Here is a 17500-nt window from a genome sequence, read left to right as displayed (position 1 = left end):
ACTGTGATATATGCTCAGACCTACACAAAGCATAAAAGGTACCCTTTTTATTTATTCTTCTAATGTTGCCTCATACGTTAAACTTACATTATTATTACGGCCATATCACGTTGAAAGCACCGGTTCTCATCCGATCACCAAAGTTAAGCAACGTCGAGCCTAGTTAGTACTTAGATGGGCGACCGCTTGGGAAACCTAGGTGGTGTAAGCGTCACACACTTAGGCGTAGAAGTGGCTGTGTGGTAAGTAGCTTGCTTACCAACCACATGGTTCCAGGTTCAGTCCCACTGGGTGGCACCTTGCGCAAGTATCTTCTACTATAGCATCCGACCGATCAAAGCCTCGTGTGTGGATTTGGTAGACGGAAACTGAAAGAAGCCCGTTGTATATGTGTGTGCGTATATATATATATATAATATATATATATATATATATATATATATATATATATATATATGTATATATATATATATATATATATATGCGTGTATATGTTTGTGTGTCTGTGTTTGTCCCCCCAACATCGCTTGACCACCGACGCTGGTGTGTTTACGTCCCCGTAACTTAGCGGTTCGGCGAAAGAAGCCGGTATAATAAGTACTAGGCTTACAAAGAATAAGTCCTGGGATCGATTTGTTCGACTAAAAGGCGGTGTCACAGTCAAATGACTGAAACAAGTAAATGAGTAAAAGAGTAAAAGAGTATTATTATTATTATTATTATTATTATTATTATTATTATTATTATATCATCATCATCATCATCATCATCATTATTATTAAGTTGACGAACTGGCAGAATCGTGAGATCGCCGGGCATTTCCAGTTGAGTACTTGGGTGGATGTAATTGATTTAGACCCTACCCTCAACTTACTGGCCAATAAAATAATAGTGACAATTAACAATACAATTAAACAATAAAATTCCCTTAAATGGTGAAATTCCTCACGGGGACATTCGAGGAACCCCACACATTATCGTTATCCTGTCCGCTTGGTACACCTCAATAAGTGCCTCTCCCCTTCTCAACTCCTCCGTTTTACAATTGGAAGTTTAGAGTAAGTCCATACACAGGAGTCATCCTCGCCACACGCACCCACCTTTCAACAAATTTACTGGGGAGAGGGGCAAAACTTCCCACTCTACCCTCACTTTCGTTGTCAAGAGAAACTTGTAAAAGTTAATAAGGAAGAAGAAAGTATCTGTCTTTAGTCCTTCAATCTTGTCCACCACACTTCCTCCTTAGCCATAGCCACCGGACAAAGGAAAACTGCCTTTCCTTCCTTGTCAAAGGAAGGTGGCGGGGCGTTCTTCTCGATGGACTCGGCTGATAACCGGATTTGTCCCACACGTGATAACAGCTATTCGACAAAGCTCGAGAAGTTATGGACAATAGACGAATGTGTGCAGGACTGTTTTGTCGCCCTGCGCACACTTCGGACAGGCTCGCCTACCAGCATTTCCGTGTCTATAGAGCTTTCTCGAAGCGACAGAGCTCCCCGGTAGCATTGCTAGCCCAGGAATTTCTGGGAGTTATCCAGAGGCCCCGGCCTGAAAGTCCTCTGGGAGAAACCAGTTAATTGATCTCTCCTGATGCCTAGAGTTTCCCGGAGGAATTCGTCGCTCTTGCCCGCCACTAATCCCCTATGGTACTTCATGGTGGAACTTCCACCAATCGCGTTACCCGACTAACAGAAGAAAGCTGTGAGCGCTTGCAGACACTCCAGTTACCAGGCGCCCTTTCTTGGTCAACGCTTGACCCAGGACTGTAACTCCATCTATGAGACGAGCTGCGGAAAGTCCCATTTGGTGAACGGTGACCACACCTGTTCACCGTTAAGAAAGTGCTGTGGATGTTGCAGCCTCAGCGCGTGTCTGCGCATCATTAGCCATACACTCAGCGGCTGTTGATAGCAGATGGAGCGTCTGACGAGTGGAACACGACCCTTCAACAGAAAGCAGAAGAGCAAGCGCTCCAGCTTGGTCAGTCATGAAGCAGGGCAAGTGACGACGGTCAGGCGGTAGTAGATGACGGAATCGATGTACGCATTCACCACCGCCACCCAACCTTTCAGCGACAGTTTCCTCTCTGCCCATTTCTGGGTGAAATTGGCTATCCTGCTCGTCACCTACCCCCAGTCTTGTCCACCTGGCGTTCAACACCAAACCAGACTCAATGCAATTTAACTGGTCCTTCCGTCCAACACCCTACCAAGCAGTCGGTTGGAATGGCTCACAGCACTGGGTATTCTCCCGTTCTGCTGCCAGTTGTGGTAGACATCTGCCAAGATATCACCGAACAAGTCTGGCATATGAAGATGAAGCTCGAAAGGTAGACCATCCAACCCCAGAGATTTCTCTCTTGGGCAGGCCTTCATGGCCTCCTATATATCTTCGGCTGTTACCGACATTTCGCAGAACTCCGCATCCCTGGCCGAAAGGCGCGGCATGCCGCCGAGATAGGAGGTGAAATCCACCTCCGTCGACGATGCACCGCGCACCCCAAACATTTCGGTGAAGTGCTGCTGAAATTCCGTACACATCTGCCTGGACTCGTGTAGCATACACCCATCCCGGCTAGAAGTAGACCGAATTGTAACTTTGTGCCACGTTGCACCTTCAGTCACTTCAATCTGGTCTACACAATAATTTTCGATAACACCATCAGTCAGATGAAAATTGCCTGTCCTTTTTGGACAAACAATATGTTCTGTGGTCTCACTTGATTGCCTGATCCATTCCGAACGCAACAGAAGGTGTTCAACATAGCTCCATAAATCAGCGATAATTGGGCACGGGACAAGTGCATGCAGAACAGTTTCGACGCTCGACGGACATCTGGGACATGCCCAGCAAACGGTATTTCCGGGCATGTTGCATTTATTTCGAACCGACAATGACCATTGGTAGCACTGCCAAACACTATCCTTTACAGCATCTCAGGTTTGGAAAATTTTTCCTTCTTGAAATTTTCGGCCCTTCTTCTATGGATCGTGTGTTGTATTGGAAATAATTACACATCCTCTAGAGGCGGCGATGATATTAATAATTTATTTGCTATACCAGTATTTGTCTAGATAGGTAGATAGATAAATAGATAGATAGATAGATAGATAGATAGATAGATAGATAGATAGATAGATAGATAGATAGATAGATAGATAGATAGATAGATTATACATATGTTATATTGTATTTATTATATTATATTATCTTGTTATATTGTATTGTGTTATATATTATGGTATACTATATTATAGTATAGTATAATATAGTACAGTATATTACATTGTATCATACTATATATCTGACTACTGTTCAATGTTCACTTCCATAAAAAGGAAATAAGTTAACATTATAGCAGCAAAATTGCAGGCTCAATCGTTCATTTAATGGAGATATGTACGATAATTTTGCGAGTCCTCTCTTTTATAATTATATCGCTAATTTTCAATAACTTAAATAATTGTCGTTTTCAAAGAAATTATATGATTAACACTAGCTTTTGTTACTTTCTTTATTTGCTAACCTATATTTTATTATACACACACAGGTACACACACACACATATGCACACACAGGAGTATATATACTATATGTATGTGTGTATTTGTGTGTGGTGGGGTGTTAGCTGCAGGTGGGCCCTGGGTGTAGTCCCGATGCGTGGCTCTTAGGCAAATACCTTTTACTAAAGCCTCGATTCTTTCGATTAAAGTTCTTCAAGGCAGTGCTGCAGCATGGACGCAGTTTAATGACTGAAGTAGGAGATAAGAGATGAAAGATACACACACACAACACACACACACACACATATATATATATATATATATATATATATATATATATATATATATATATATATGTATGTATATATATTATATATATATATATATATATATATATATACCTGTGTGTGTGTCTAGAATAGCACCAGGTATTGAAGAACAGTAACAAGCAGCACGACAACAGTGGCGATGGCAGCAGCATCAATGGTAATATGAAGTGCATCAACAGTGACAACAGCTAACCTGTTACCGTTCTCTATCCCCAGAAACTCATTCATATATATGTATTCACGTGAATGAGTATGTATGAGCGTATACAAATGAATACATACGCTCACACACATACACACATACGTACACACACACATAAATACGTACGAGTATACATATAGAGATCTGTACATATATATATATATATATATATATATGTATATATATATATTGGAAGGTTTGGAGATGATGTACAGGTATTATATATTAGAAGAAATGAGGTACTCAGAAGATCGGATGGTTTATATTTACAGATATTTTATTTGTATATTACATTTAAATAAATATCTGTAAATATTAGATCGTCGGTTCGATTCCCTGACTGGGCGGCGTGTGGCTTTCTTGATCAAAGCACTTCCTTCACGTTGCGCCAGTTATCCTTTCGATGACCGGGAAATCTTGGCCTGCTCGCCTAGCCAGCAGGATGGCGTCATTTGAGGGCTAAAACAATGCAAAAACGGACCCTGACCAGCGTGATATATATATATATATATATATATATATATATATATACAGAGGCGACTGAAGAAGGGGAATTTTCCTTGTGTTGTGTGTCCTGTACTCTATTTTTTTGTTGTTTAAGAAAAATGTCCATTTCCTTGGTTTTGTGTTTATATTTTCGTTTCTCATTGTGTACGACGTTTTTTTTGGTATCCTGTACCGATATATGCATGTATATATACATGTAGATGAAGGTACGTACATATATGTATGTATATGACTTTTTACATATATAAAACATATATATGCATATGTTTTATTTATTAATTTGTTATTATACACCCACACACACACGTCTCTATATATTTTGAAAAAACACAAAAACTTAATTGTTTTATTTCGTTTAGTCATACTTATATCAAACGGAAGCGTTGCGTATTTCTGCCCCTCCCACCATTTGCATCCCGACGTGCTGTAGGGGATGTAAATTGGGTAAATGTTGCTGTGGTGAGCTGCGATGGGGCTAGGTGTGGAAGGGTGGGTTAGGATGGAGTAGAGTGCATCTAGTGATGTGAGTTGAGGTTGATGAGTGAGGTAACTGTGACAACATTAAATACATTATGCGGATATAATGAAGAAAGTAGTAGTAGTAGTAGTAGTAGTAGTAGTAGTAGTAATAGTAGTAGTAGTAGTAGCAGCAGCAGCAGCAGCAGCAGCAGCAGCAGCAGCAGTAGTAGTAGTAGTAGTAGTAGTAGTAGTAGTAGTAGTAGTAGTAGTAGTAGTAGATTAGTAGTAGGTGTTGCTGTTGTAGAAGAAGAAGAAGAAGAAGAAGAAGAAGAAGAAGAAGAAGAAGAAGAAGAAGAAGAAGAAGAAGAAGAAGAAGAAGAAGAAGAAGAAGAAGAAGAAGAAGAAGAAGAAGATAATGATAATGATAATGATAATGATGATGAAGATAAAGAAAACGAGAAAAATCGATAATAAAGTTGATGACGAAGATGATGGTGATGCTGTTCGTGATGATAATAATGTTGATGATGATGATGATGATGATACTGAAGGGGAAGAGGTGGAGCAGGAGCAGGAGGAGATGGGACGGTTTGATAATGTGCCACTGACGATAATAATGATGTTGACGATAACGTTAAGGGTTGTATACCAACTGATGATAACGTCGACGTTCCATGAGATGACGACGACGACGACGATGGTGACGATGCTGTGTTGTTCGTAATGTGGCGATGTTGGTGGCGCTGATGGTAATTACAATTGTTGTTGTGATAGTCTTAATAATAACGGCGTTAGTGTTGTTAATGACGATTCTACCGATTACGTTGATGACGGTGGTGATGGTGATGATAGGTGCAAGTGATGAGGACAATAAGGATGATTATTTTGATGCTGGTTATGGTTGTCGTTATGAATGTACTGGAAATCATGATGACGTAGATGATGATAATGATGATGAGGAGAAGAAGGAGCACGACGTTAATTAGGCTTCCTGTGTGTTCGTGGAGGGAAACTTGTAATTCTGGAGCTTGTAGCAATCTTGTAGATGATTATGGTGGTGGTGGTGGCAGCGGCGGCGGCGGTGGTGGTGGTGGTGGTGGTGTAAAGATTAATTGTGGTGGTAGTAATGATGATGATGATGATGGTAATGAAGTAGTGAGACAGAAAAAAAATATTGAGAGGTATTAGAAGAAAGACGAGACGGAAATGAAGGTAAGGAGGCCTGCGGTGGGGGAGTAAAGTTAAATGGCGGAAAAAATAATGAAAGATTAATATAAAGGATTGTGTATGGAGAAGCACTGTTCTTGTATGCGTCTGTGCGTTCTTATTAACTCTTACACGTGTATACACGTGCATACATGTACACACACACACACACACACACACATATATATATATATATACATATATACATATACATACATACATATATATATATATATATATATAATATATATATATATATATATGTATGCACACTCATACACATATATACATATGCATTCAAAGGCATTCAAACACATATATGTATTTGTATAACGTATGCATATGTGAGTGTATGTATATATATATATATATATATAGGTTTAGATATGTCTATACATATATACATTAATAACTATATATGTATTAGCATCTGTAAGTGTGCATATGCACGTATATATGGCAAATTATATGTTGCATACTAACAAGAGCAACCCCGGATAGAAAGAGAAGGAAAATATTGATTATAGTTTGCGGTTTGTAAAAGCGTTTAAAATAGTACAGAAAACAACAAAGGGGTAGCAACTCTAAAACAGAAAATACGGATGAGTAATTATATAAATAGTTACAAAAACAATTGAACGAATAATTAGCATATTTTTAGGAAGCCGAAGAACCATTTTTAGTTAGAAAGGATTTCTTTAATCGTGAGGTAAAATGCATCTGTACTAAGAAATGCTCCATGTTCTAAAGCTTAGCTTTCGCAAACAAGAGCTAATTGCTTTACATGTCTGATTAGTTTCGATGAGACACAGGCACTCTTTTGGCTCCCCAGTGTGCCAGTTGGAGTGAGAGAAAGGTGTAACAGCTTTTCCAGCCCTGGGCTGGATCTCATTTTCATCAGGATATAAGGATATAAAAGCGAGTAATGAAGTTCACTGCTCAAGAGTGCAATGGCACCATCAGAAATCGAACCCACAACATTATGACTGTGAGCACAACACTTCCTGTATAAGTGTTCAAAAGTAACATTGGCTTGTAAAAATATTTTCAGTTCAAATGCACTGAATAAATCACTTATATTTCCAGGACAACTAGTATTATTTAATATTTATGTATTCACTACAAATTTCGAAAGACTTCACACAATTCATTAAACTATTTCATGATTTTAATCTTCGTCTATTTGGCGGCATTGGTTTTTATAAATAATATATATAATAACTTTGTTGAATTTATTTTTCCAAGATATTTCTTAATTACTACTATTTAGGTAAAATGATATTACAGGGTTCAATCTACTATCATAAGTACAGTAACTTATAGAGTATAAGTAATTGGGAATATGATTGCAAATTTTCATCTGAAAGCTATCACGCGAGATATGTTCAGAATAGAACAGCATCTCAAACTTAAGTCATTCCGACATTAAAACTTGCCTTGAAACCATGGGTTCAGAGCTCCTCCCAGAACACATGACATTTATTTGGTAGGTTCTTGTCCGTTTGTCCTGATGTATTAACTCAAGTTCTCACTTCAAATGGGACACCGACCGAAACAAACATTTGCATCAACTTCCAAAGAATTGTTGCCGAAGCACCGCACTATCGACCTTTCACTAAGTGCTTAGCTGGCAGAACAAGGCGGCGAGCTGGCAGAATCGTTAGCACGCCGGCCGAAATGCTTAGCAGTATTTCGTCTGCCGCTACGTTCTGAGTTCAAATTCCGCCGAGGTCGACTTTGCCTGTCATCCTTTCGGGGTCGATTAAATAAGTACCAGTTACGCACTGGGGTCGATATAATCGACTTAATCCGTTTGTCTGTCCTTGTTTGTCCTCTCTGTGTTTAGCCCCTTATGGGTAGTAAAGAAATTTATATATATGTACGAACGAGTGAGTGTGTGTGTATGTGTGTCTAATTATATACACATATACTCCTGGATATAACACTAGAACCTTCTAGTATGGATGCTCTTAGATGTGTCCACACTGTCGAAAGCAATCAAGCCAGGTCTCCACTTTCAGCTTTCCTCCATCCCTGCCACTCTGTGGTCTTAGACTTATTCCTTGTAAAGGGTCATCGTTACTACCTCCCTCCTGAATGAAAGATTATATATAGAAATCAAGAAAGAAACATGGGTAATTCGCAAGATACGACCCAACCTGATAGAGAATAACAGAATAAAAAGTCGAAGCTGAACATTTGGTTCGCTTACGGCAGATAACCGTCCACTCACAACATGAGGTTGTATTACAATTTGGACCTTGAATTTGAAATTTTGGAATACGAAGACGCACAGAATTCGCACGTGGAATTTTACTGTTATTTATTACAATGTGCTTAAACATTTTGGTTGGCGGTTATCATATATATTAGGCGGCGAGCTGGCAGAATTGTTAGCGCGCCGGGCGAAATGCTTAGTGGTATTTCGTCTGTCGAACGTTTTGAGTTCAAATTCCGCCGAGGTCGACTTTGCCTTTCATCCTTTCGGGGTCGATAAATTAAGTACCAGTTACGCACTGGGGGTCGATGTAATCGACTTAATACCTATGTCTGTCCTTGTTTGTCTCCTCTATGTTTAGCCCCTTGTGGGTAATAAAGAAATAGATTATCATATATAACACGATTTCATCCTTTCTAGAAATCTTGCTGCATGACACAGCTGGGAACTTATTAGTCAGATATATTTCGAATTAAAAATAAAGATGATATAAAGATGAAATAAAGATGAAATCATTTACATGGAATAAAGATGAAATTATTTACATTTAACCTACAAAGAGAACAAAAATAATCATCATATCAAGTATAATATTATGATGTTGTTTATAAATTTAGACATGTCTAGACGATGTTGCTTATAAATTTAGACGTATCATCCATGCCCATGTATAGTAACTGAATGAGGCTTATTCGACGCAAATAAACTTGACATCCTTGAGTTTCATGAAGCTCCGTAGTTTAGACACTCTTTAACTCCTCTAGCTGAGCTTTTTCAAAGTCAATGCACACGAGATAAACATTCGTCAAGTAAACGGATGTCTCTGCCGTTGATATTGTTCTTTGTTTGTTTTATCAGTTTTTGTTGTCTTTGTCGTACTGTTATTGCTGTTTCTGTAGTTGATTCTGTTGTTGTGGTTGTAGTTATTGTTGCAGTGGTTACTTATTTTGTTGCTGTTTTCTAAGTTGCTGCTGTGGTTGCTGTTGTTTGTGACAACACCATCTTTTCAGCCAACGCTGTGTACTCCAGTTGACTTCAAAACCAGACAGACACCTGCTGGATGTTACTGCGACTGTCTCCACATTTTCTTTTACTTGGAGTATGCTTCGTACACGGCGACGAATGTTACGATAGCGTTAATGGGATTATAAGAGTAATGGTGTTTGCGGAGGCGGGGGCGGCGGAGACGACGTTGGCGGCAGCGACGACGTTGGCGGCAGCGACGACAGTGACGGCAGCGACAGTAGCGGCGGTGGTGAGGATGGTGATGGTGGTGATGCGGCTGTAGGGACAGTAGTAGTAGTAGTAGTAGTAGTATAGTAGTAGTAGTAGTAGTAGTAGTAGTTCTTGTAGTAGTAGTAGTAGGAGTAATGTCGATGGAAGTGATGTGGGTAGCTGTGCTACCGGGACGGATCAGGTGATTACACCGGCAGTGAATGGTGCATTGATGGGATGGTAATGGAGGTTTATAGTGAGAGGTATAGAGGCGGTGGAATCTCGAGGTAGTGGTGGTGGTAGGAGTTGTTGTTGCTGTTGTTGCTATTGCTGCTAGTGCTGTTGTTGTTGTTAGTGGTGGTGATGGTGGTGGTGGTGGTGGTGCTGGTGGTGCTGGTGGTGATGGTGGTGGTGCTGGTGGAGGTGGTGCTGGTGCTGGTGCTGGTGGTGGTGGTGATGGTAATGGTGGTGCTGGTGCTGGTAGTGATGCTGGTGGTGCTGGTGGTGGTGCTGATGGTGGTGCTCGTGGTGGTGCTCGTGGTACCGTTGCTAGCGGTGGCGGTGGTAGTGGAGATGGTACTAGCGCTGGTAGTGTGAAATTGTTTGTATCATGCTGTTGGTGTGATGCTAACAGATACTGGTGCCGCGGTTGTTGCAGACGGTGGTGAGGGTAGTGGGTTGTATTTGCGGAAAACATTGCCATTCTTTGGAAATATTCTTTGCTTTTGTTCCTCTTTGCTATTTTTTTCTTTGGTAAATTTGCAATGTCAATAGAAAGAAAATGTAAAATGAATGAAATAAAATATATAAGGAACAGCACAGGTGGGATGCGAAGAGAAAGTAAAGAGGTCGATTTTAATGAGGGATGTAAGTATTAAAAGAATGGGAAGGAGAAGTCACGAGAAGCTAAATGTTAGGTGAAGGCGGTAGTGGTGTGTTAAAGGAAAATAAAAATCAAAGTGAAAACAACGCAGGGTAGAGGTGAGAGGAAATAGCTGAATGTCAGTAGGAGAGGGAATTAAAAGGAGAAATTAAGAGCAATTGTGGTGGAAGATGAGGTGTATATGTGTGTGTATATAATATATATATATAATATTATATATATATATATATATATATATATATATATATATATAATACATACACACATACACACGCACGCACACCCACATACACATACATATATATTGCATATCGTTGCTAATCGTTGCACATTTTTATCTTCATTTATTTCTTTCATAAATCAATGTTTCCATCTATCTATCTATCTACCTACCTATCTATTTATCTATCTATCTATCTACCTACTTATTTATCTTTCTATATATATGCACGCGTGTGTGTACGTGTGTGTGTATATGTGTATGTGTATGTGTGTGCCTGTGTGTGTGTGTTGACAAAGAAAGAGTACGTAGTCGGAGCCTCAGATATATATATATATATATATATATATATATATATATATATATATATATATATATACATATAAATGCACATTTATCCTTTCCCACTGTAATACAGTGAACTGTATTATGTATGTCTGCAGATGTTTGTGTGTATATATGTTTTACATTGTGCATATGTTATGTGTGATATAATAGTGTAAACTTATGCTGAAACAGACCTCAAAATACATAAATATATATATATATTATATATATATATATATATAATATATATATATGTATGTATATGTGTGTGTGTATACGTATATAATTGAAATACGCATACGTATGTAATTATTTGTGTTTATATATATGTGAGTGTATGTGTATGTATTATGCGTGTGTGCATCTGTATATGGATGTATGTTGTGTGTGTGTGTCTATGTGTGTAAGTCTATATATATATATGTACTTTACATTGTCATTTTCAATAGGGTTATAAACAAAGAGATTACTTCAGTAGTGCAGCTGAAGTTTAATGAGTTCTTTTGTTTTCTTTCGTTTATTTTTTATACGCAAATAGGTTCATATATATTGCATATACACGCATACATATAAGCTCTAATATAACTGCTTACACTTAGCTTTACATTGTTAAGCAAATATACAAACACATAGAAACGAACTCACTGGTGCATGCTGACACACACACAGATACACTAGTGTCAGATGATGGGTGGTGTACGGAGTGACGTACACATAACATTTTTTAATTTCCAGAATTTTCTCTCCAAGTGAGAGTCAGAAAAAAACATTATGGCGGGTAATACAAGCAACTCTCAGTATGAAGGCGAAATGACTTTAAGTGATAACAAACATGAGTTATAAAGTATTATAAAGTACCGTGACCCTTTACGATATGCCATTATACTTGGTTATGTATATAAAGGTATACAAGTTTCATCGTGGAGGCGCAATGACCCAGTGGTTAGGGCAGCGGACTCGCGGTCATAGGATTGCGGTTTCGATTCCCAGACTGGGCGTTGTGAGTGTTTATTGAGCGAAAACAACTAAAGCTCCACGAGGCTCCGGCAGGGGATGGTGGTGATCCCTGCTGTACTCTTTCACCACAACTTTCTCTCACTCTTACTTCCTGTTTCTGTTGTACCTGTATTTCAAAGGGCCGGCCTTGTCACTCTCTGTGTCACGCTGAATATCCCCGAGAACTACGTTAAGGGTACACGTGTCTGTGGAGTTCTCAGCCACTTACACGTTAATTCCACGAGCAGGCTGTTCCGTTGATTCGGATCAACCGGAACCCTCATCGTCGTAACCGACGGAGTGCTTCCACCACAAGTTTCATAGCAAGGCCGAAATCCTAACAACAGAGTGACATTGTAAGGACATGGGAACTAGCTTTCACAATTCAAGACGGTGGCTGGAAGGCAATTTTACCTCTTAGAGTATTTCAACAAAAAGTAGAAAAGAAATTACTAAAGAGCGCATCGCGTTTACTCCGCCAATCCAAGATTCTTCAACTTGTTAATCTACAGTATTAGGAAAAGATGTATTTCACATCTGCGATGTATATTAAGCGTAAATAAATATTCTATGCGTGTATCTTTCATCTTTTATTTCTTACAGGCTTCACTCATTGGAATAGGACCTTGTTGAGACACAACCTTGAATTGCTTTAGTCGAACAAATCGACACAAGTAGTTATTTTAAATGAGACACTTCAATGGGTTTTTTTTGGGGGGGGGGTGAAGCGTTTGGTTGTGGGGACGTATGCAAACTAATACCGGATGTTAACGGGTAGTAGGGGACAAACACAAATATATAAACATATGCATACACACTCATGTCTATACATAATGTATAGATATGCATACGACGGGTTCCACACAGTTTTCGTGTAAAATTCACGCACAAGGCATTGGTTTCGACCAGGGTCTATAATGAAAGATACTTGCCTTATGTGCTACGAAGTGGGACTGAACGTCAAGCCAATTGGTGTCAAGCGAGATTCATATGTATACAACATTGGCTTCGCCTATATACATAATAAAATAGATAACAGACGGTCTCTGTAATGCGATCGTATATGCACCAACAATGGAGCAATCTACTACATGATTAATTAATTCCCACAATCACCGACTTTTACAGATAATATATATATATAGAAGTTATATAATTTAGGAAAGGAATAACGGAAAAGTTAGAAGGAAGGAGTGGAATAAAGTATGATGGCACTATAGACTAATAGGAGAAAGAAGAAAATTTTGAAAACAAAAATGTTGGAATATGTAAAGTAAAAAGTACAAATTAGGTGCATAAATTATTCCTGTATTATATATATATACACAAAGGCAGCAAGATGGTAGAAACGTTAGCACGCCGGGGGAAATGCTTAGCGGTATTTCGTCTGTCTTTACGTTCTGAGTTCAAATTCCGCCGAGATCCACTTCGCCTTTCATCCTTTCGGGATCGAGAAATTAAGTACCAGTTGCGTACTGGGGTTGATCTAATCGACTGGCCCGCTCACCTAAATTTTCGGGCTTTGAGCCTTGAGTAGAAAAGATTATATACATACACAAAAGAGACACTCACACGCACACATACACAGGCACATCGTATATACATATATATATACATATTAGTACATACACACACACATGCGTGTATATATATACATATGTATATATGTATATATATATATGTATATATATATAATAAATTAATAAATAAATGAAGCATATGCATATATACATACATATATGTACATACCTACCTCTACATGTATATATACATGCATATATGGGTACAGGACACCAAAAAAACGTCGAACACAATGAGAAATGAAAACATAAACACAAAACCAAAGAAATGGTCATTTTTTCTTAAACAACGAAAAAATAGAGTACAGGACATACAAAACAAGGAAAATTCCCCTTCTTCAGTCGCCTTTGTTTCATATATATATAATATAGGCTTCTCTTTCTCTTAATTTAGTGTAAATTTTGACCGGTCACCTCCTTGGTAGCTAGATTTTGAAGGAAAGCATCTTGAGTCATCCGTTAAACCTTAAGAGAGCCTTGCAGATTTTTATCGTCCCTCATATCGTGATCATTTGTAGTGTATGAATTAAGGATTTGTATTCTCTTCTCCAATATTCCAAGTTCACTCATACTTTGCTCCAGACGGGTTGGCTTATATATATCTATGTATGTGTATTTGTATGTATGTGTAGGCGTTTGTTTGTATGTCAGTCTGTATAGTGTGTATTTAAGGATAAATATGCGCATATTTTCAAAGAAACATAAATGTCTATTTAAGAACAGTCATATATAACTTTCCCTCCCTTTTCTCTCCCCCTCCCTCTCTCTCTCTCTATCTCTTCCGATGTGTGTGTGTGTACACACATAACCATAAGCAGACATGCATACACTCATACCGAAATATTTACAAAGCCCTTTGCTTCTACCATAAAACCCACTCTTCTTTATTTCTGTACCACTAAACTGTTATCATTTTTGTATATTTCCTTTTTTATATATTTCTCCCCACACAATCTATTATTTATTTATTTATATATTTTAGCATATATTCGTGTATTTAATTATTATTATCATTATTATTATTATTATTATTGTTGTTGTTGTTATTATTATTATTGTTGGTGTTGTTGTTGTTAATTATTTGTTTACTTTTATTATTGGCATAGATTTATTTTTATAATTTACATATATATATATATACAGACAGATAAATTTCTATAGGCACAATTATATACAAATATATGTGTATATCTATATATATACATATATACATATATATATATATATATTATATATATATATATATATATATATATATATATATATATATATATATTATATATATATATATATATATATATATATATACATATAATTATGTATATGTATGTATATGTGTGTATGGTGCGTATGTGAGAGTTTATTTATTGATTTACTTATTCATTTCCACCTGTAAATACATGTTGTACTTAGCGGAAGTGAGAAGAATGTCATAAAGAAAGGCAGGAGGAATGGAAGAAAAGAAGAAAGTAAGAAAGTAAGAAAGAGAGAAAGAAAACAAGGGAGAAAGAAAGAAGGAAAGAAATAAAGCAAGAAAGAAAGTAAGAGAAAACACAGATTGGAAGGAATCTTATCTTTCTAGCTATGAATAAAACAGTTTATAATTATATGCGTTGTGTGTACTTGTTAGCATATGTACGCATACACGCACAAGCACATAAATAGAGGCGCATGTGCGCACACACACACACACATCTATATGCATGTGTATTACATCTGCATATTTATTAATGTGTGTGTGTGTGCGTGTGTGTGTACATACATGTATGCATGTGTGTAACCTTATTCATATATACATGCATATACACAAGTTTAGAAACGTGTATATATATCTGTGTATATAAATATATATGTATGTATATATATATTTATGTATGTATATATATATATATATATATATGCATTCAACTATGTACATAAACACACGTTTATATACGCATACATGTAAAATTATTTATACTTGTATATGTACCTATGAGTGCACTTGAGTATGAGTACATGTACGTGTTTATGTGTATCTTTGAGCGTATGTGCGTATGTGTGTGTGTGTGTGTGTGTGTGTATGACTATCCTTTTTTTTTTTGCTTGTGTGCGTGTGTGTAATTGTCAGAAGAGACACGCAGTTAACGTCAGTTAAACGAAACAATGTTCCTGATAAAATGTAAAGCTCATACAAAAAGTATATTGTATGTGAAAGACAATTGCTTCATTCAAATGTTTTGATAATCATTAAATGTCAGAGTTATATTGTTGTGAGATAGCGCTGTCTGTATAGAAAAACTCACTGGGAAATCGACTCACGCACACTCAGCAACATACATACATACATGCATATCTACGCACATACGCATCACGCATGCCCAGATTCACACATGCATGCACCAAATGCACACACGGAGGAACACACAGGAACGCATATGCAATCACTGACGAGCACCCATATAATAGCAGACGTAGAAATGTATAAATGTGTATGCGTAAGTATATGCATATATATATATATATATATAATATACAGACACGCGCATACACAAATATGTAATAAAGACGTTTGTTTATGGGTATGTGAGTGTGTGTGTATGTGTGTGCATAGGCATGAACATAATAGTCAGGAGCCATGAGCGGTGAATATATATTTATTTAACCACATGATATTCTTAGGGGTCCGGCCGTTTCACAACCTTCTTCATGTAGTATTGATTTCAGTGGGGAAGAAATTATGCTTTCATGTTTGCATTAATACGTATGTTCACCATTGTACAGTACACATCTCTGTATTCAGAAATCAGTGCTAACGTAGAAAGCTAGCTCATCAGATCACCAGACCATCGTGCTTACAGGAACACTACACATGTGTGTATGTATGTTTTTATATACATATATATATATATATATATATATATATAATGTGATAAATAAAAATATATGCATACATACAAACATATATGTACGTACCTAGATGTAGGTACGTACATATATGTTTGTATGTATGCATATATTTTTATTTATCACATTATTGTCTGACAGCGCCCCGCGTCAGGTTCGTTCCGATTCGTCGTTTCGTTCCACCTCTTGGTTCCTGTTTTTTTTATTATTATTATATATACTCTTTACTCTTTTACTCTTTTACTTGTTTCAGTCATTTGACTGCGGCCATGCTGGAGCACTACCTTTAATCGAGCAACTCGACACCGGGACTTATTCTTTTGTAAGCCCAGTACTTATTCTATCGGTCTCTTTTGCCGAACCGCTAAGTAATGGGGACATAAACACACCAGCATCGGTTGTCAAGCAATGCTAGGGGGACAAACACAGACACACAAACACACACACGCATATATATACATATATACGACGGGCTTCTTTCAGTTTCCGTCTACCAAATCCACTCACAAGGCATTGGTCGGCCCGAGGATATAGTAGAAGACACTTGCCCAAGGTGCCACGCAGTGGGACTGAACCCGGAACCATGTGGTTGGTAAAGAAGCTACTTACCACACAGCCACTCCTGCGCCTAATATATATATACATATATATATATGAAAAAACAAGTCAAAAATAGAAAATGCTAAAATAATTTTATAGTGAACATTTCAGTACCGGTTTCGGTCATTTTGAGACCTTTTCAACTGTAACGATTAAATAATTAAATTTAGAAAAATTAGAAGAAAAGTTTTTTTAAAAAGAATATTTCTATAGTAGTGTTCAGATTTAAGTGGCATTCTGCCTTTCTCTGACTCCCTTGTTTGCACTTGTGTGTCGAGCCAGGTGCAATGTGATACCATATAGAAAATATTCAGTTGTCACCAATTGTGGCTAAGGATGCTGAAGTACATACGTTCCTAGAAATAA

General features: G+C 37.6%; 1 non-coding gene across 1 annotated transcript; it reads left to right on the top strand.

Moving 5' to 3' along the window:
• The first annotated feature begins 92 nt into the window (after positions 1-92).
• LOC115213578 lies at positions 93-211 on the top strand. The gene has a single exon (XR_003881830.1). It is a non-coding gene; the product is annotated as a 5S ribosomal RNA (ribosomal RNA).
• The last annotated feature ends 17289 nt before the right edge of the window (positions 212-17500 follow it).

This window comes from Octopus sinensis, linkage group LG6 (genome assembly GCF_006345805.1).
Source record: "Octopus sinensis linkage group LG6, ASM634580v1, whole genome shotgun sequence".
Taxonomy (NCBI): Eukaryota; Metazoa; Mollusca; class Cephalopoda; order Octopoda; family Octopodidae; genus Octopus; species Octopus sinensis.
This window is presented reverse-complemented; position numbering and strand designations above follow the sequence as displayed.